We start from the raw sequence: 22,626 nt of genomic DNA, 5'->3' as shown, positions 1-22,626 counted from the left end.
TGCCCTTCGGTTTGTTCAATGCACCTACAACATTTTAAAGATGCATGGTGAGCATATTTTTTTAAAATATGTTGAAAATATCATAGAGGTTTTCATGGATGATTTCGTTGGTTATGGAAATTTTTTTAACGAATATTTGCAAAATCTCACCAAAATCTTACAAAGGTGCATTGACACAAATATAGTCCTTAATTATGAAAAATGTCATTTTATTGTTGACAAGGGCTTGATACTTGGACATGTGGTGTCTCAAAAAGGATTAGAAGTAGAAAAGGCCAAAATTGATGTCATTAAGAGCTTACATTACCCGATAAATTTTCGGGAAATGTGTTCTTTCCTGGCCATCTAGGTTTTTATCGTCGATTCATTAAAGACTTTTCCAAAATCACAATGCCGATGTGCCAACTTCTACAAAAAGAGGTCGAGTTCGAGTTTAGTGATGCATCTAAAAGTGCATTTGATCGTTTGAACGATTTGTTGACATCTGCCCCCATCATTCAACCGCCGAATTGGGATCTTCCATTCGAGATCATGTGCGATGCTAGCAATACCGTGGTTTGGGCAGTTTTAGAACAAAAGGTGGACCAGCTCATCATGTCATTTACTATGCGTCCAAGATCCTTGATAATGCACAAAGTAACTACACCACAACAAAAAAAGAGTTGTTGGCTATTGTCTTTGCACTAGAGAAGTTCTGACAATACCTTCTCGGGACCAAAGTGATTATCTATTCAAACCATGCAACTATAAAGCACTTACTAATCAAGAATGATGTGAAGCCGAGGTTAATACGGTGGATGTTGCTTTTGCAAGATTTCGATATAAAGATCAAGGATAAAAGTGGGAAATAGAATTTGGTTGCGGATCATCTAAGTCATATAATAACACCCGAAGACACCACACCAATCCGTGACACATTTTTGGATGAGAATTTGTTCGTTACTAAGGAAGATCCATGGTATGCAAATATAGTCAATTACTTGGTCACGAATCAGTATCCCCTGGAATCCACACGTTGGCAAAAGGACAAAATCAAGGAGGAAAAGAGTTATGTATGGGATGAGCCATACCTTTGGAAGTACTGCACGGACCAAATGATCCGAAGGTGTGTTGAGAAAAATGAGGTACAATTCATACTTAACTTTTGTCATTCCTATGCTTGTGGAGGTCATTTCGGACCCCAAAGGATAGCCAGAAAAGTCTTAGATAGCGGATTTTATAGGCTTACCATTTTTCATGATTCTTTTGTGCTATATACACATTGTGATTAGTGCCAAAAATCAAGGGTCATAAGTTCTAGTAATCAAATGCCCCTTACCCCCATCTTAGTTTGTGAAACATTCAATGTGTGGGGTATAGACTTCATGCACTACTAGAAAAACAACCTTTTACTACGCGCAATGCGTGTCGTAAAACGCTCAGAAGACGCGCAACTGCGCGTCAAGGAAGGCCCTGTCATAACGAGAGATAACGCGCATTTATGACACACATTTATGACACGCAACGCGTATCATTAAAATCATGTCAAGAAAAGGCTATGTCATAAATGAAGATGACACACATTTTTGCGTATCGTAAATTTAAATGTTTTAAAAAATATATTTAGATATTTTTAAATTTTTAAATAATAGAAATAAAATACCATATACAAATAATACTATCCATTGCATAAAATTTAGTGTCATAAAGTTCTATTTCTTACAATATATAAATTCGCGTTCATCTAATCTACTTTGTGTTTCATACAAAAAATCTATTTCATACGGCTTCTTCCATTTCCTTTATTAGTAGCTTCCATCATTAGTAGTACAACTAATAATTGAAATGAAGAATGCAACACTTGGATTTGCAGCATCTTATCTCTTTCAGCTTGAGCTTTCTTTTCCTCTTCTAACAATTGAAATGAAGAATGCAACACTTGTTGAATATTGTGAAACTTGTATTTCTGCCAACCCATGAATCAAATTAGTTTGTCTGCATGTTTTCAACCAAATATAGGAAATTTGCTATTATCCAATGATTCCCAATCTAACATAAAAGGGAATCATTTCCACACAAAAAACAACTAATATATCTATTTTTTTCATATATTTATAATGACAGCCAAAATATTGTAAAAATCACCTAAAACAACAAACTCATACACATCATAAATGTATAAAAAAACAAAATCAACAATGGCAGTAGCAGTAGCATCAGAGCAGCAACAAAATCACACATCTATTTTGAAAAAGATTTTGTACTTTACGGGCTAACACATAAAGGCAATACACTTTGTATCAAAATTCCAACATCAACAGTACAGATACAACTAAAGTGATAACTACAACAATTTAAATTGAATATTAAAACAACAACATTGAGTTTCAAGATACAAACCAATGACGTACGTACGTGTGTGTGTGTGTAAGCTTTATCTGCATTTGCAAGTCGATCTTGGAACAATGCCCTCTCACTTCAACATCTATCTCTTACCCCCTTCCATGGAGCTTCACCACTCTCATACTTACCCTGAATCAACAACATTCTCCTTTCAATTATACCATTCTATTTTTATTTCAATATAACATGGGGGTGGGGTTGGTCTCACCTGGCTCTCGTGTGCAGGCTGTCACATCAAAACAATTTTTTTTGAGATTTTAATTTGAAGTTAATTTTAGAAGTCAGAAGAAAATAGAATTGATTGATTGACCTGACCTTTACACATCGTCGAAGTGTAAAATCCAAACCCCATCCATGCACCAAATCATTCTATAACAACATTATAAAACCAATATTACCATTATTGTTAATGTCTTGTTAAAATATAAGCTAACTATATATATATATATATATATATATATATATATACCTGAATCAAATGCCACACACACCTCCAATGCATGAAAAGACATGAAAGGAAGATAAAAGTAGCAAAAATGAAGATATGGTGATGGACATGTGGTAAAAAAGATATTGTAACTTCCATAAAAACCATGAAAGCAAACTATGTGTACATTTAAAAGACATTTCTTTTACGTGCTCTTATTTCATTCACAATTTCGGTTTATAATAATTGTCAAATAAATAGTTAACTATTATTCAGAATCATTTTCAAACAGAAGGGTAAAAGAATAAGTTTTTTTCTTCATATTTTCATTTAAACCAAAAAAAGAAAAGTCATTTTATCAAATTACTTTACCCATACATTACTAGCGGAGAAAAAAAAACATCCCCTAAAAGTCCATAACAACAGTTTCAATTTCAACACACAAGAATCTTGGGATTTTGCTTTTTATTCTCATAAATAAGTAAAGAACTATATTTTTTTTCTTGACAAAACACCGTTGGTTTTTTCTTCAAATAACTAAAACTTTGTGTTTACAAAATACCATTATTTTAATAGTTTTCAACGGTGTTTTGTGAATAAAAAAATAAATAGTTGGTTACCAGTTTATGACATTTAAACCTGTTAAAAATACGATCAGCCAACAACACTAGTATTGGCTACAAGATAGGTGAGAGACTGTTTATGGTAATTAATCCGAAGTTGTTTGTACTTTTTAGTAAAAGTCACAACATCAATCTCCTTTCCAAGAATCTGTTCATGTAGCATTTCTGATTCCTCATCCGTTTTATTCATACACTCTGAAGTAAAATCAGCAATAATATATGTCACACCCCAAAAACCGAAGGCGGAAACATTTCCGGGGTTGACTCCACGTTGAGTATCAAATCCAATGTACATAGTAAGTAAAGTAAATCAACCATTACATTACATATATGAAAGTTTTACATTTGTTTCAACAGAAAAAGTTATACATGTGATACATAGCATATATAAACAACGCGAAACGAGTCTTCTACGCATTTCTTCTTCACCAAAAGAGATTGTCGGGTACCTGTCTAATGTGAACCTGAGAATACAAGCGGTTTGAAAATCAGCATAAAGCTGGTGAGTTCATAAGCGGTTTTGTTTTCTGAAAATGTACGAGTTCCTTTAGTTTTCTGAAAACGAGGTTATCCAAGAAAATCCCATATTTTCTTATGTAAAGTTAGTTTCCAAAACCGAAAAGTAAAGTAAACGATGTATAATGAAAACATGATTGTTCTTGTGAATTGTAGTTCAGTTATTTAACTTGTTACACTTTTCTAATTTCGTACTACGATTACTCAGGAAGAACCCCATGTTCTCCTGACTGTGTGTGTCTGTGAACTATTACCAATTCTGATTATGTTCAGTGTCCTCCCCAGGAAAACCCCATGTTTTCCTGACTATGTGTGTATCTTTACAGATTCTGGTTATGTTCAGTGTTCTTCCCAGGAAAACCCCATGTTTTCCTGAATGTGTGTATATGTGTATCATTACCGATTCTGGTTATGTTTAGTGTTCTCCCCAGGAAAACCCCATGTTTTCCTGAATGTGTGTATATGTAAGCCTGTCATCCTTGAACGTACATTAGTTTTATTACGTACATAAAACTAATAAATACTCGTAAAGTGTTAATAATCCTGATTGCGAGTCCTTAACCATACTCAGACTAGATACGACTCGGACCAGGGCCAATATCCTTTTTATGACTTTCGTCACCCTTGAACCTTTCGGTTCGGCTGTAGCTAGCAGCCAGGTGTGGGATTGTCAGTCCCGTATAGATCTATACACTCAAGCCACGCTCTCCTACGTACGGAGATTCTGGTTACAGGGTTAGTCCTCCATTATCTCGTGTCATGGAAGTGTTACGAGGACGTGTCTCCAATCTTTAAGATTCCTCTTTACTTTTCGACTAGGAAAGTAGTATTTACGACTAGCTATATTCTACGTACCTGTCCTTTACACTTGAGTCCAAGTGTTTTATTAAGGACATTACACTCGAACCTAGGTGTTATCTAATGATGACTGTCCTTTACACTCGATCCTAGGTGTATTATTAAGGACGTTACAAATGATATATGTGTGTTATCTTATGGTGATAGTCCTTTACACTCGATCCTAGGTGTATTATTAAGGACATTACAATTGATTTGTGTGTCATCATGGTATTTATCTTTCACACTCGAACCTACGTGTATTGTTAAGGACATACAGATATTTTATGTTTTCTGATGGTGTCTGACTTTTACACTCGAACCTTAGTGTTTTGTTACAGACATTACAATGGTTTATGTGTTCTATCAGTTTAAGTGTGAACAATCAAATGTGAAGTATACATTATAACAGTGTATAATAAGAATTGAAAATCGGGTTAAAACAAACAACTCTGCAAGTCAAAAATAGTTTGTTAAAAAGGTTTTCAATTCTTAAAAATATACAAATATGAAACCATTTAACTGAAATCATAAATTTAAGTACAAGATATTCTTGTACTTTTGCTTGTATTCCCCCCCTGAAAACATTGAAAAACCATTGAAAAAGGGTAGGGGTATGAACTCACCGGACGCGGAAGTGTGTCGGTTTCGGATGCTAAACGTCGAATCGAGGCCTGATAACACACGAGGTTCCTATGTAAAATGAAATGTGATACAAATATATCTAATTAGATTCACAAACTCTAATTAGATATGAAGTTACACTCCAACGAACGAAAACACCTCAAAACGGGTGTTTGGAGTGACCCGGGTGACATCTACGGACGAGAATTGAAGCGAGGGACTTGGGATTTGAGTTTACTCCCCAAGAGTAAACTCCCTAATGAAGTTTACGGCCTAAACACATAACCACATGAGTTCACGGCCGTGAACTCATGTCCGGGTGTTTTATGGTGCTTAATGGGTCATAAATGGCCAATACCACTTGGGAATGCTTGGAATAATTTTACCTAAGGCTTGGAATGAATTAAAATCACTAAATACATCACTTAAGGGAGTTTACGGCCTTGGAATGGGGCCTATGGCCGTAAACTCTCATATTCCCTTGAATATATGTTTTTAATGTCCCATAGTTAATCACATGTGATTCTAAACTCATACAAACCCCTCAAAATTTATGTCTAAGGTGTTCTAGGTCCATAACCAATATTCTAAAAGTCATATCTAAGTCTTGTTTGAGCCATGGAAGGGTTTAAGGGCTTAAAAACCCTTTAAATATGGGTTTACGGCCTAAGCACCATTCTGGGCCGTAAACTCATATATAAGTCTCTAAATCATGGTTTGAGGCATTCTAATTCCATTTCATAAAGTCATTTAGCCATATTCAAGGTCTAATTGTGGTTTGGAAGGGTTTTGTTGCTCCAAAAACCCCATTTATATGAGTTTACGGCCTAGGACTGTTCTAGGGCTGTAAAATCATGGTAATGGTCCTAATCCATGGTTTAGACTCGAATTTGAAGGCTAGAAAGGTTGCATAGCAAATTAGGGAATGTACCTTGAAGATTTGAGACCTTAAACTTGAGATTTGGACCTTTAAATCTAGTTTGAGGAGAGAGGTTGGAGTGAAAGTTGTAGAATGGAGCAAAAGCTTCAAAATGAAGACTTGGATCACTTTAAATAGTGTCCATGTTCGGGACACGGTAGAATTCTACCCGATACCGGCGTTAGACGGGGCTTTTGGTCGCACCCGGCCAATTTGCCGTAACCCGATATGGTTGATTCTAGAAATGTTCCGATCATTAATATGAGACGTTAGAATGAGTTCTTAGGGTATTAAGACACTCATTAAGTCATAAAATAAAATATACATTAATGACTTAATAAAATGCCGGAATCAGAAACGAAATCGGAAACGGCGATTGGATAATCGGAATGAGTCGCGAGTAGGGTTACATTTACGGATATGAATTTTGGGTTGTTACATTATCCCCCCGTTAGAGGGAATTTCGTCCCGAAATTCAAAGATTCGAACACAGATCACGAAGTGAAAAGAGATATGAGAATGAATCTACTGCTTCGGGTCTTCAAGCTCCTAAGTGGAATCGGGTCTCCGCTTGACATTCCAGCGAACTCTCACTGTCAGGATATGGCTGTTACGCATGGTTAACCTCTCGATCTACGATCTCATATGATTCATCCATGAAGGTTTGGATTTTTATCGGTTTTGACCTCATCAAGGGCGACTAGGGTTTTCATCAGGTTAGCACTTCTCACAAACAAGGATGTGGAATACCGGATGCTCGCTGCTAAGTTCCTGAAGATAGCTCGGAGAGGGCTATGGAATCGATTCCTAACGAAGATCTCGAAGGGTCTAAGGTTCCACAAGTTAAGTTTTCCGCAATTCTTAAGGCATACTATGTCTTTCCAGGGTAAAACCTCCAACAAGTGGGTACACTTTCACATGGTAGAGTAACTAAGGGTTCGATGGTTCTAAGGGAAACTTCTACATGAGTCTACGATTATAGTCGACGGAACCCAAGAATCGACATGTTTCCATGGGTGTTCCCAGTGTCGACTAATTCTTTATTGCCTTTGCTTTTGGAAGGTTTTACAAGTATGACTGCTTTGCTTAACTACATGACCAAGAAAATGGTTCGACCGAAGGACGCCACTACTACCTCGTAGTGATCGTATCATGCCCTGATTGCTGCCTTGCACATATCGTGCTTATTAAGGTTTGGCTACGAGGAAATTCCTGGGATTAGATCGATGCGAGACTGGATTGCACATTCGGAAAGAATTACCAAGAATTCTTTGGAAACAGTATTGGGGAAGGAATCGTAGACTTCTCGTTTCTCGATGATCACTCGGACGAGAAATACATGGAAAGACTTTTTAAGCTTTGATGTACAAAGATCATGAAAGTCGAGTCGGAGGAAGGTTGGAACGAATGGCTTTCTCGAAACTAGGAATGACAACATGAATGAGGCTCGGTCATTACATGCTAAGGGTGACATCAAAGCATCTCATAAAAAGTTTGCCACTAGGTTGAATGGAAAAAGAATATCCCTCGGATTGAGAATACAATCTACGGATACGACACAAGGGTTCTCGTTCTCACGTGATAACCATCTCGAAGATATACATATTGGGTTACTCGCAAACGACGGGGTTAGAAGATGTTCAAATGGATGGTTAACGAATTTCTTTCAGTGCTAGAATCGAAAAGAATCACAGGCATATAAATTTAACAAGGGAAATATACCTGTGGCAATGGTGGGATCGGTGGCTATCTCCTCTTGTCCTATCGCTAGAACTGTTCCTATGTTGCCAGGTGTTACAGCCTTGGGACAGTTTCGCTTAAGATGCCCAACTTCTCCACAACCATAGCAGGCCCGACCAATGCCCGCTCCGGAAGTTTGACTCGTTGATTGGGTTGGTGTCTTACAGTTTTTCGCCATGTGCCCCTTTATGCCACATTTGTTGCAAATTATCTCGATACATGGACCGGAAGGAAGATGATGATAGTTGCACTTGTCACAACTAGGAAGGGTTCCAACATACTTACTGGCAGGTTTTCGAGTTGAGGATCCAACAACAGAGACGGCTGCAGGGGAAGTGGCAGCGTGAACTGCCACCGTTTGCTGTCTCTTCGAAGACTCGTACGATGCCTGACTTTTCTCTTTCTTCCCAAGTTTTCTTTTCTCACCACTCCTCACTGTCAGCTCAGGAGTGGTAACTGCCTCCTCAAGGTCTTCGCTATGATCGATTAGGATCTGTGCTAAGCGTTTGGCGCTGTCGTATGTATCCGGCCTCGCAGCTATGACGTTCCCTTTCATTGGCTGGGTCAGACCCCATATGAATCTCTCTATCTTCTTACTCTCCGGGGTAACCATTCCCGGGCAGAGTAGTGCCAAGTCGTCGAACCTGGTAGTATAAGCAGTGATGTCGGAACCTTTCATCTTCAGGTTCCAAAGTTCATGTTCTAACTTCTGCATTTCGTCCCGATGGCAGTACTCAGTCAGCAGAAGTTCCTTCATGGCTTCCCAACCCATGGCGTTGGCTACAGGTAAGGTTAGGGATTTGACTCGGCCGTTCCACCAAGTCAACGCTTTGTCGATAAAGGTGCAGGCGACAAACTTCACCTTGTCTGAATCTGAACAGGCGCAGATTTCAAAGATGGATTCGATCTTCTCGAACCATCGGGTGAGAGAAATGACACCTCCGGTGCCATCAAAGGACGGGGGTTTTGCGTTCATGAAATCCTTATAGGAACCCTCTTTCCGGCGTCCCTGACTGTTTTCTTGGTTTTGGGTTTGGGTATCACCTCCCGTACCACCGGAACCGTCGGAGTTCCGTTGAGACATGGCAGCTACCACCGCGGCTGTAATAGCTGCCTGGAATACTACATGGTCGATTTGAGGAGGAGGTGGTGGCGGAGGGTTGTTGCTCTTGGAGATGGGTCTCTTTCTTGGAGGCATCTTGATCTAATAAGATCAAGGAAGAGAGAATGATAAGTCCTCTGAATGGAATCAAGAGATATGACAGATATATGCTGAATAAGCGATAAAGCAGGATAGAGTTATCAAGACAAGAAAATTATGGCTAAGAGAATGATCAAAGAACAATGTATGAACGAGGATTTCTACCAAGGATTGGCTCGAGAAATACTCCCATAGTATTTCAGGATTCGTTACGACACTAACTCGATGTTTGTGGTATTAGGGTAAGTTTTAGGCATGCCGCATACCACAGTCACTCCCAAGCACATGTTGGCCATGTCTCGAATGAATATAGTTGGCCAGGCTATATTGATCCTAGACACGACTACATAACTGCCCAGGTTTAACCGCAGCGTACAACACCCATTTACTTATGTTTTGTTCTACTTGTAGTTACGGATCTCGACAGGTCGGTATACTTATATACTTTTGAAAATACTTATATTTTGATGGATACTTTTAGTTCAGAGCACTTAGGCCCCTTAATGTTTATAGTTTTATACCATGTAAGGTTTGGTATACTTCATTCACTATAAACAAGGGCTCTGATACCAATCTGTCACACCCCGAAAACCGAAGGCAGAAACATTTTCGGGGTTGACTCCACATTGAGTATCAAATCCAATGTACAAAGTAAGTAAAGTAAATCAACCATTACATTACATATATGAAAGTTTTACATTTGTTTCAAAAGCAAAAGTTATACATGTGATACATAGTATATATAAACAACGCGAAACGAGTCTTCTACGCATTTCTTCTTCACCAAAAGAGATTGTCGGGTACCTGTCTAATGTGAACCTGAGAATACAAGTGGTTTGAAAATCAGCATAAAGCTGGTGAGTTCATAAGCGGTTTTGTTTTCTGAAAATGTACGAGTTCCTTTAGTTTTCTGAAAACGAGGTTATCCAAGAAAATCCCATATTTTCTTATGTAAAGTTAGTTTCCAAAACCGAAAAGTAAAGTAAACGATGTATAATGAAAACATGATTGTTCTTGTGAATTGTAGTTCAGTTATTTAACTTGTTACACTTTTCTAATTTCGTACTACGATTACTCAGGAAGAACCCCATGTTCTCCTGACTGTGTGTGTCTGTGAACTATTACCAATTCTGATTATGTTCAGTGTCCTCCCCAGGAAAACCCCATGTTTTCCTGACTATGTGTGTATCTTTACAGATTCTGGTTATGTTCAGTGTTCTTCCCAGGAAAACCCCATGTTTTCCTGAATGTGTGTATATGTGTATCATTACCGATTCTGGTTATGTTCAGTGTTCTCCCCAGGAAAACCCCATGTTTTCCTGAATGTGTGTATATGTGTATCATTACCGATTCTGGTTATGTTCAGTGTCCTCCCCAGGAAAACCCCATGTTTTCCTGAATGTGTGTATATGTAAGCCTGTCATGCTTGAACGTACATTAGTTTTATTACGTACATAAAACTAATAAATACTCGTAAAGTGTTAATAATCCTGATTGCGAGTCCTTAACCATACTCAGACTAGATACGACTTGGACCAGGGCCAGTATCCTTTTTATGACTTTCGTCACCCTTGAACCTTTCGGTTCGGCTGTAGCTAGCAGCCAGGTGTGGGATTGTCAGTCCCGTATAGATCTATACACTCAAGCCACGCTCTCCTACGTACGGAGATTCTGGTTACAGGGTTAGTCCTCGATTATCTCGTGCCATGGAAGTGTTACGAGGACGTGTCTCCAATCTTTAAGATTCCTCTTTACTTTTCGACTAGGAAAGTAGTATTTACGACTAGCTATATTCTACGTACCTATCCTTTACACTTGAGTCCAGGTGTTTTATTAAGGACATTACACTCGAACCTAGGTGTTATCTAATGATGACTGTCCTTTACACTCGATCCTAGGTGTATTATTAAGGACGTTACAAATGATATATGTGTGTTATCTTATGGTGATAGTCCTTTACACTCGATCCTAGGTGTATTATTAAGGACATTACAATTGATTTGTGTGTCATCATGGTATTTATCTTTCACACTCGAACCTACGTGTATTGTTAAGGACATACAGATATTTTATGTTTTCTGATGGTGTCTGACTTTTACACTCGAACCTTAGTGTTTTGTGATAGACATTACAATGGTTTATGTGTTCTATCAGTTTAAGTGTGAACAATCAAATGTGAAGTATACATTATAACAGTGTATAATAAGAATTGAAAATCGGGTTAAAACAAACAACTCTGCAAGTCAAAAATAGTTTGTTAAAAAGGTTTTCAATTCTTAAAAATATACAAATATGAAACCATTTAACTGAAATCATAAATTTAAGTACAAGATATTCTTGTACTTTTGCTTGTATTCCCCCCCTGAAAACATTGAAAAACCATTGAAAAAGGGTAGGGGTATGAACTCACCGGACGCGGAAGTGTGTCGGTTTCGGATGCTAAACGTCGAATCGAGGCCTGATAACACGCGAGGTTCCTATGTAAAATGAAATGTGATACAAATATATCTAATTAGATTCACAAACTCTAATTAGATATGAAGTTACACTCCAACGAACGAAAACACCTCAAAACGGGTGTTTGGAGTGACCCGGGTGACATCTACGGACGAGAATTGAAGCGAGGGACTTGGGATTTGAGTTTACTCCCCAAGAGTAAACTCCCTAATGAAGTTTACGGCCTAAACACATAACCACATGAGTTCACGGCCGTGAACTCATGTCCGGGTGTTTTATGGTGCTTAATGGGTCATAAATGGCCAATACCACTTGGGAATGCTTGGAATAATTTTACCTAAGGCTTGGAATGAATTAAAATCACTAAATACATCACTTAAGGGAGTTTATGGCCTTGGAATGGGGCCTATGGCCGTAAACTCTCATATTCCCTTGAATATATGTTTTTAAGGTCCCAAAGTTAATCACATGTGATTCTAAAAATTCCTACAAGCCTTGAAATGATTTTTGGACACAAAATGACATGTTTTTAGGAGTTTATGGCCATGGAGCACCTTCTATGGCCGTAAACTCTCAAATGAAGAGTTTTGATGTGTTTAAGGTCCTTAAACTATTTTTGGTTGGTTCTATGATTTATTCCAAGGCTTTTGGTGGTGTTGGATGGCTTTCTAACACCTTGAAAATGAGTTTATACCCATTATTGAGGATTTTACGGCCCAAGCACATGCCTTGGCCATAAACTCATACAAACCCCTCAAAATTTATGTCTAAGGTGTTCTAGGTCCATAACCAATATTCTAAAAGTCGTATCTAAGCTTGTTTGAGCCATGGAAGGGTTTAAGGGCTTAAAAACCCTTTAAATATGGGTTTACGGCCTAAGCACCATTCTGGGCCGTAAACTCATATATAAGTCTCTAAATCATGGTTTGAGGCATTCTAATTCCATTTCATAAAGTCATTTAGCCATATTCAAGGTCTAATTGTGGTTTGGAAGGGTTTTGTTGCTCCAAAAACCCCATTTATATGAGTTTACGGCCTAGGACTGTTCTAGGGCTGCAAACTCATGGTAATGGTCCTAATCCATGGTTTAGACTCGAATTTGAAGGCTAGAAAGGTTGCATAACAAATTAGGGAAGGTACCTTGAAGATTTGAGACCTTAAACTTGAGATTTGGACCTTTAAATCTAGTTTGAGGAGAGAGGTTGGAGTGAAAGTTGTAGAATGGAGCAAAAGCTTCAAAATGAAGACTTGGATCATTTTAAATTGTGTCCAAGTTTAGGACACGGTAGAATTCTACCCGATACCGGCGTTAGACGGGGCTTTTGGTCGCACCCGGCCAATTTGCCGTAACCCGATATGGTTGATTCTAGAAATGTTCCGATCATTAATATGAGATGTTAGAATGAGTTCTTAGGGTATTAAGACACTCATTAAGTCATAAAATAAAATATATATTAATGACTTAATAAAATGCCAGAATCGGAAACGAAATCGGAAACGACGATTGGATGATCGGAACGAGTCGCGAGTAGGGTTACATTTAGGGATATGAATTTCGGGTTGTTGCAATATATCATCAGATTAATTCCCAAAAATGAAAAATAATCAATTTTAAAGAAAATATACCTTGTAGCTTGTTTAGCAAGGAACCTGATGAGTAACATTGAAGGAGTTGGGTTTTTTTTTTCTTGAACTCATGTAACTTTTCTTGAGCAGATGCTAATTCCATTGTTCATATGATCATACACTGTAACTGTTGTATTAGTGTCTAAGTCCATAACTATTTTGGTATGTACTTGACCCGATGGTGCATGATCCTTTTGGGTTGCCTTCACCAAAGCAACTTGATAGGATGAATTATGGAGAGAAAGGATTAAATATGATTTATTAATATATTATGAGAATAATATATTAAAGGAGAAATCATATTGTTTAATTAATATTAGTCAATAATTAATTGGTAATTAGTTTTGTGACTAAAAGAGATTAATTAAACTTAAGGGACTGGAATTGTAATTATAAGATAATTGCAATTTGGGCCACGGATTGCCTTATATTAAGGAGTGGACAAAATCTCTAGGGAAACCCATAAGTAAATCATTCAAGGCCTTAATTAAAGGAGTCTATGGGTTGCTTAGGGCTTAAGCATCCAAATTAGGGTTTCCTTGTTAGATAACCTTAATAGCCTCACTATATATAGATCCCTAAAGGACCAAAAACGTGGACAAGAACCTTCTTGGGTTTGTAGACGTTTTTGGGCAGCCTCGATTGGTTTCTATTGTATTGATGCTTTGTATGTTGAAAAAATTCGATTTTGTGTTTCTGGGGCCTGAACTCGCCGAGGTTTCTAGATGAACTCATCGAGTTCATGATGAACTCGACGAGTCCATTCCTGACTCGACGAGTCGGCTGGTCAGTTAGAGGGAAAACCGGGATTTCTTGTTGTTTTTGCTTGAGGATAGTTACCTTATCATATTAGATCAATATAAATCCGATTTTATGATATATTTGACTATATTCTTGATCTAATTGAAGATATTTATCAATTAATAAAATATTTGTTTCCTTATGTGATAATTGATTAATTATTTTGATTAAATTGGTAAATTGTTTTGCAAGAAATCATTAAATAAATCAAATATGGATAATTATGTGATTAAATGTTAATTTAGATTATTTGTTATTTGATCCTTGTGTTATGAAATGTTTCATATTTTTCCCTTTAGGTTTTATAGTTTAAATTTGACCTCAAAAGTTTTGTTGTTTTGAAATTTAAATAGTTGAAACCCTAATGTTTTGAAAAAGGTTTCAAAACTTGCCCTCAAGTTTTGGAATTTAAATTTTGATTAATTGTTTAATTTTGATGTATATTTAAATTCTAAACCCTAGTGTTTTGAAATGGTTCAAAACTTGCCCTCAAGTTTTGGAATTTAAAAGTTGATTAAAAGTTTAATTAGGAATGTTAAATTCTAAAACCCTAGTATTGTTTTGAAAAAATCAAATCACACCCTTATGGCTTTATTAATTAATTAAGGTGTATAATTAAAAGAGGTTTAATAGATCCATAATGTTTTTGGTTTAAAATTTAATTGAATTAAAAGTATAATTGTTAAATTTGACCACCTATATTTTAAAAGTGTAAATACACCATATACTATATATATATATATATATATATATATATATATATATATATATATATATAACATTAAAAGTCTAACATTATATATATGTATGAGTAAAAGTCAGTCTTACCGTTAGTAGGCCTCATTCACGAAGTTGGTCTATAAGGGGTGTTTAAGGAAATTGCCTATAAAATGACGATTGAATGGGTATCCACTCTTACCCACCGCACTCTTGACTAGTGGAGGGTCGTTAGCCGAATGGGTAGCATAAGACGAAGCCTTCCATTATAAGTATAATGAAGTATAAAAGTAACTAAATATTTTTTTTAAATTCCCAATCTTAGTTACTTAAGCAAAAGTGAATTGATGCAATTCCATGAAATTACACTTTGTGCCCTTGCGAAGAGGTTAGTGGAGCGTTTGTGGTTTACCGGCACACTAAATGGTTCTAAGCAAAGGTAGCAAAGGGTGACTCAATGTTTGTCATAGTTCGGTGGAGCGTGTGTGGTTTACCGGCACATCGAATAGGTGACTGTAACATGTAGGGGGCACCATGTAGTTTGCATGGTTATTCACACCCGCTTTGTGATCCTCGGCATCCTAGTCACAAACAAGAGGGGCATATCGAGATTTAAACATGCCATTGAAATGTTCAACGAATCTCATAAGATCTAGGAGTTTTCATATATTTAAAACTTAAATTTCTTTTTCGTTTTTCATGGTGGAAATTAGTGAATCGTCATTCACTTACCTTCAAATGTTCTGCAATTTGGGTTACAGCATCCCTCTCCCGATTTGTAGAATATTGTGTTGGGTCCTAGCCTTGGAATCAACTAACTTGAATTCGTTTTCTCCCGTTTTGTAGATGTCAAAGTTCGACAACTATGGTCTTCCCAAATCCCGTGGAACAAGCTTTCCACATGAAGATGATATTCCACGATTCGATCGAGGAACAAGAAATCATGCTTCACTTCCTCCACCTCCTCCAATTATTCTCCCTAACCCACAAGTTCAAAGGCTTGAAAATTTCAAGATCACTCAAGCCCTTTTGGCAAGTAAACATAAAGAAGGAAAGTCGGTGTGTGCACACGTCCTAGGGATGAAGTCACACATTGATAGGTTAAGAATGTTGGGTTCCGTTGTCTGTGAGGAAATGGCTGTTGATTGGGTTCTTCAGTCACTTCCTAACTCATATAGTGAGTTCGTAAGAGAGTACTATATGATGAACCGCGACGTGACCCTTATAGATCTCACCTATGTGCTTATTGCTGCTGAATCAGCAATGGTTTGGCGCAATAGAAAAGCAAAGTTGATTGGTGAATCTGCCTTCAAGACCTCTATGGATATGGACAATGGCAACGAAAGACATGCTATGATCGAAAAGTTTGATCATAAGAGAAAGGCAATGTCTGAAGTAGTTCAATGTCATGTTCCAAAAGAGTTAATTTGCTTTTATTGCCAAGAGAAAGGGCATTGGAGACATAGCTGCCCCATTTACCTAAGAGATCTAAGAGATGGGAGAGTCGAAACGTATGGCTCTAATATAGGTAAAATACATTAACTAACTCTTTTAAGCTTATATTCTAGATTCTTAATACATAATGTGATAAGATTACAATTGATGTTTTGTAGGATCGAAGAAAAGAAAGGAAGCTTAAGGGAAGAAGTGAGCAGAATCTAACCGTGAAGGAATGGATTTCGATCGCATTTCTCGAAGATTAGATTCTTGAGCTACTACTTAGAGTTAGAATTAGATTTCTAAGAAAGATGTATTAACATAGTTTTTCAATGAATTGCATTGTAAGGAAAAAAAATTTCCGCAATAAAATAAATTTTGATTTTATATTATTTATTTATCCTTGCAATGGCGTATATGAAAAATTGATGTTTGAATGTTTCTATTATTAGCAATAATGGATTTGGTTCTTATTATGTTATCTATGGAAAGTCGAGAGTTTACCAAATAGGGAGAGTTTCTCATCACCCAAGTTTCAATTGGACAGAAACTTGGAATCATGCAACTTGGTTGCACAATGAATGAGAAATTTCATATTTTGGAAATGAGACTAATTCATTGACAAAGTGTCAAGTGAAGGACTAGGAGATCGAGCACACAAAGTTGCGTGTTGATCAAGTCCACCATAAGAGTAACAATGATATTCGTCATGATTTACTAAAGGTTTAGTAAATATGATTATACTTACTAGATTAAGTGTAATTATGAATTGATTGAAAAAGTTTAAATCAATAGCAGAACGAATAAGAAGAATCAAGTAGGAAGAAAGATAAAAGTTTCTCCATTCTAAGAAGAAGGGAGAGTAGCTTTTATGCTTTATGATAAGTCTTATTAAGAACCATATCTCAATTGATCCTCTAAGTGAGTCTTAGTACAATTGTATGTCTAAGAATAGGAATCAAGGATTGAAGAAATGGTTAAATCAAGAAGTCAATCATACTTCGTTCCAAAACAAGTCTTAGAGTTAAGATTGTGACATTGAGTGATAACTGTTAAGAAGGTTTATAGCATTCATTAAATATGGAAAAGTTGTGATGTCTTGGATAAGACAAAGACCAACTGGGACCAATTTATGAAATGTTTTGATAAAAGCTACACTAACTCTTGAATATTTGTTTGTCAAGAAATGGTTATTGACAAGAGAATCTTATATGTCAAGGAGTCAGTGGGAGTCCTAATGGTCTTGAAAGGGTTCAAGAACAAATCAAATAAACCTTATCGATCATCACTAGCATACGAGTTGAGGTTTACAACCTATCGTGTTGACATTATTTTATTTCTGTACTTTTCCAATTGAGTTAATTATGCATGTGAGTTCTATGAGTTCTCATTTTGAACGCATAAATGGCAAGGCACCTTAATTAATGAAAGGTACATTGATAGGAAAGGTTGAGCTACTTAACTACTTGGAAGACATGGTGGGCAGCTGTGCTACCATAAGGCAAGAAATCGAGATTAAGAAAGTTCGATCCATATGAGTTTGAATTTGTCGTAAACTTTGGTTTTGACAAATTCACATGGAGAGGAACAAATTTACCATTTAAATCTAAGTGTCATAAGATTTCCTCCTTCATGAAAATGATTGTGAGGAAATGCTTTCACTAAGAAAGATTTTAAAAGGATAGTGATTGTAAAATTGCATTCTCGAATTCGATTATGGTTACGGTATCCCTTTCCATGATTTGAATTGTGAGGTTTGGCAATTAGTCTTAATTGTTTAGACACACATATGAACTATCTAAGGCAAAAGTGTATAAGTTCAAGAAGCATTGATAAAAGATTATCAAAGCACTAAGTATTAGAAACATGAACTTAAGAAATTCAATAAGTATTGTTTTTCTGAAAGTTAAGTTGTTTCTGAATACATGTCGAAGCTAGTGGGAGCATAAGTGTTATGTTTATAATAATCATCATGATAGTGGGAGCATAAATGTTTTTATTGTATGATTATTAAGGCACGTATTGCAAGTTGGCAACATTAATTATAGAAAACAAGAGTTATACCTTGCAAAGTCGTAAGGTTTGTAAAGTTGTTTTGCTATAATTAAGGGAGAGAATATTATGCTTCATTTCAAATCTAAAGGATTAGGTTGAGAAATGTTAATAAATTTAGCCAATGGTACATAGTGTGCTCTTAAAAGTTCGATTATGATTACGACATTCCTCTTCACAATTTGAATTTTGAGAACATAGCAAATAAAACATTATGCGTCATGTCCCATACGCTTCGGGTATAGGATCGATTGCAAATGCTTTAATGTTTGACCATTCAAAAATTTTCCAAATGTCGAGCGCATTTAGAGGGAAAAGGGACTAGAATTGGTTTTGACTAAAATAATTAAACAACTATCAAAGGACAATCCAAAGTTTGATGAGGATTGGTCGCTTGTGAGTAGTTGGAAGCATGATATTGGATGGACCATATCGACATCATTACGAATAGATAAGATTCTATTAAGAATGAGTTGTCATATGGAAAATATGGAAGCGTGTCCATATTGGGAATTGAATATTGAAAATCTATGACTAGATTAGAAGCTTTTATGCAAAAGCATGTTCAAAGGAATGTACTTTGAGTGAGAGACATCATATCTAAGGAATTGTATTGTAACAATCTCCGATAGAGGACTTTGTAATATCATTGGCAATAGTCTTTGTGACTTTGGTGCAGTGACATTACGAAAGGATTATTGCATAGAATGTTAGAATCTAGCATATTTTATAAGTAACAAGAATTTGATATTCTCACACTTATGAAAAAGGATTTGGAGTTGTGAAATGAGAATGATTGGAAATGTGTTCAATTTGATCTATTTCACAAAAGTAAGAACCATAGGTAAACATTGTGTGCATGCTAGGAGCATGGGACAAGTGTTGTAATTCAAGTAAGACGTTGATTAACCGAAATGACAAATAATGAGTGATCGATATGGTGATAAATAAAAGGTGTTTTATTTATACTCAAAGGGTTGAGGCCATATGGGATTAGTATTATTCTTGTGTTTCACTTTGCATGTTTTGACTTCCAGAATAATTTAGTTGGTTAAGAACAGTCAAATTATTCAAACGGGCCACAGTCATTCATATATTGGATGTAGGTATGAATGAAGACTGTCGTGAATTGGTGTGTGGATTGTCTAAAGAGCATTAGACATAAGCAAATGTTTGCTGCAACGTTCATGAGTGCTTATGAATATGATTTGAGCATTGTATTAAACCCACGCTCACTTGGATCACTCCATGGATTGTATCACGAGTGACTGGTGAAACGATAACATCTTATATTCTTGAAACCGAGATGTGTGAGTTGTGTCTTGCGAATTGGTTGCACATTGATAATATGTAAACGCACTAGTAACTTGGTGTTATAAAACATATTGTTGTGTGTGATTTGGTGAGTAAGTGCAAGCAAGCATTGTATCAAAGTTTATCCGTTCCTTTTATCCAAAGTAGGATAAAAGCGATATCTTTGGGCCCCTCGATGATTTAGTGATGACAAACGTAAATGCTCGGCCGGGCTAGGGCTAATTTGATTTGTTCAATTAGTCAGTCGTCCTAAATCGGGAATTGAGATATAGTACAAAGAGAATGATTTGAAATCATATCTCATATGATATCTAGAATGGAGGAATATATGATCCCTTATCTAAGGACACGTGTATCTGATAGGATCAGAGTTGACAGCGGCTTTGGAAAGCTACGATTGCAGATCAGGATCTGAAGTCATACGCATAATAGTTATTAGACTTATCCAAGTGGGAGACTGTTGGATTAGTGTCTAAGTCCATAACTATGTACTTGACCTGATGGTGCATGGTCCTTTTGGGTTGCCTTCACCAAAGCAACTTGATAGGATGAATTATGGAGAGAAAGGATTAAATATGATTTATTAATATATTATGAGAATAATATATTAAAGGAGAAATCATATTGTTTAATTAATATTAGTCAATAATTAATTGGTAATTAGTTTTGTGACTAAAAGAGATTAATTAAACTTAAGGGACTAGAATTGTAATTATAAGATAATTGCAATTTGGGCCATGGATTGCCTTATATTAAGGAGTGGACGAATTCTATGGGGAAACCCATAAGGAAATCGTTCAAGGCCTTAATTAAAGGAGTCTTTGGGTTGCTTAGGGCTTAAGCATCCAAATTAGGGTTTCCTTGTTAGATAACCCTAATAGACTCACTATATATGGATCCCTAAAGGACCAAAAACGTGGACAAGAACCTTCTAGGGTTTGTAGACGTTTTTGGGCAGCCTCCATCCTCTCTCCTCTTCATCCTCTTACTTATGGTGTTTGTGAACCATTAGAGGAGTGACAATTGTGACTCTAAGCTTTCTAAAGTCAATACAAGGAGGAATTGGGATTGTTATTGCTACACAACAATCAAGGTATGATCTAAACCCTAATTATAGTTAATATGATTACTTGTTTGCTAGAATTAGGGTTTATAGTCTTGGATGACTTGCATGTACAATAGAGAAACCTAGATCCAAGCATTAGGGTTTGTATGAGCACATAGGATGTTCTTATGACCAAAACCCATCAGTAACACCACATGAAGTTAACAAAAAGGAATCAGAATGGAATCTGTTGAAGGAATTGGAATTTGAGGGAATAAAGGAAATGTGTTTGGTTGGTTGGATGGTTGGATGGATCGAATAAAATTCAATAATAAAATTGAATGATTCGTAAGTTTTATTTTTTCTATATTTATTATTTCAATACATGTAATGAGGGTACTTTGGTTTATTTAAAAAAAGAAAGAATGGAACTGATTTCCATTGATTTAGAAAAACAAACATGCAATGATGGAATGGAATATGGAATTCCAGTTATATGAGTTTTAAGTGCCCTGAAAACTCACCTGGTTTCTTAATTCAGTTATCTGGGGTTCTTTTTCCAAGTTTTCTCCTGCATAACAAACATATCATAAACTCACTCGTATATTATTCAAGGGTATTTTAGATATTTGGTAAATAAATCCACGGTCAAATAATCAATGGATTAGATTATCCACTTCATTTTTTGTTATTTTTACTTTATTTCAACTTTATTCAGGTTACTAGTTTGATAAAAAGGCTAACACATCAAGTAAGAAACTTACTAGCAAGTTGCAGGGTATCTTTCTTAAGCTCATCTCGTACCTGGTTAAAAAAGACAAATATATATAAGAGAAAGTTACAGGAATTAGCAATGTACTTGATCTTTTTACTAATATAGGCGTTGTTATTCCTCATTATTTGTCCAATATATAAAGATAAAAATAACTGGAAGACTAAATAAAAACATTAAGAATTTAAGAACTTCTGATTAAAAAGATAAAAGTTTGTTGCTTACAATATTCTGAGTTCTTACAGGATCAATTGAAAGCAAGAACTGTTGATAGGATCCTTGGTCAGATAAAAGTGTCCATAGCTCATCAATACTACACCAATCATATAATACAAAGATTAAATATACAAAAATTCAAAAAAGAAATAGAAAACTAATGGTTGAAGAATATTAACATGTTTGAAAGGAAGGATACCTTTTGTATTGCAGATATCTAGCCATGGTATAGGTGATTGAAGCCCATCATAAGTGTATCTTGGATCTTGATAGCCAGTTTGTGCACCTCTTCTATAGGTTCCATTTGGATTGAAAGATAAATTTTGATATGAAGTTGGCCTCACAGGGGTAGAAGCAGTGTTCCCCTTCACATCATTTGGGTTTCCTTTAGTTGTGTCCAAAAATAAAGCAGGTTCCTCTTTAGTTGTTGTGATCTCACCCTTTGGAGGAGCAGACGAGTAAGGGGTTGTAGGGGTCATAGGTTGGAAGTAAGAAGTAGGGGTAATGTTGGGCCCCATAGAGTTGACCATCTTGACCTACTGTTGGCATAGGTGAGTCGACAGGAGAATAAGGTCCATATGGTGCATAACCATAACCATAAACACCCTATAATGAAACCAAAAACAATATACAATGATAAACATGTTTTCAAGTCAAAATATAGACAAAAATCACATAAGGAAACAGGTTCTTACATGAGGTAAATCAACTCCATCAGCAAATCAGAAGCTTCTGTACCTAAAACTAAGGATAACCACTTGTTTATCAAAGAAACTGTTAGCATCAACAACTGAATCATAAAAACCCGTATCCGTACTGTTAAACCTAAAACCCTAAGAACCTGACAATATAAACCAAGATTCAGTGACAAAACTACAACATAGAACATTCTATTTATGTAGTAGATAGACAATTACATA

At 36.2% G+C, this 22,626-nt stretch overlaps 1 pseudogene; it reads right to left on the bottom strand.

Moving 5' to 3' along the window:
- Nucleotides 1-3,463: 3,463 nt before the first annotated feature.
- Nucleotides 3,464-22,236, bottom strand: LOC145064507 (vacuolar protein-sorting-associated protein 37 homolog 1-like; annotated as a pseudogene).
- Between the last annotated feature and the right edge of the window lie 390 nt (nt 22,237-22,626).

The sequence above is a fragment of the Lactuca serriola genome, chromosome 7 (genome assembly GCF_051521515.1).
Source record: "Lactuca serriola cultivar US96UC23 chromosome 7, Lser_US96UC23_V15, whole genome shotgun sequence".
Lineage (NCBI taxonomy): Eukaryota > Viridiplantae > Streptophyta > Magnoliopsida > Asterales > Asteraceae > Lactuca > Lactuca serriola.
Note: the sequence above shows the minus strand (reverse complement) of the source record. Positions and strands in the feature narration are given on the sequence as shown.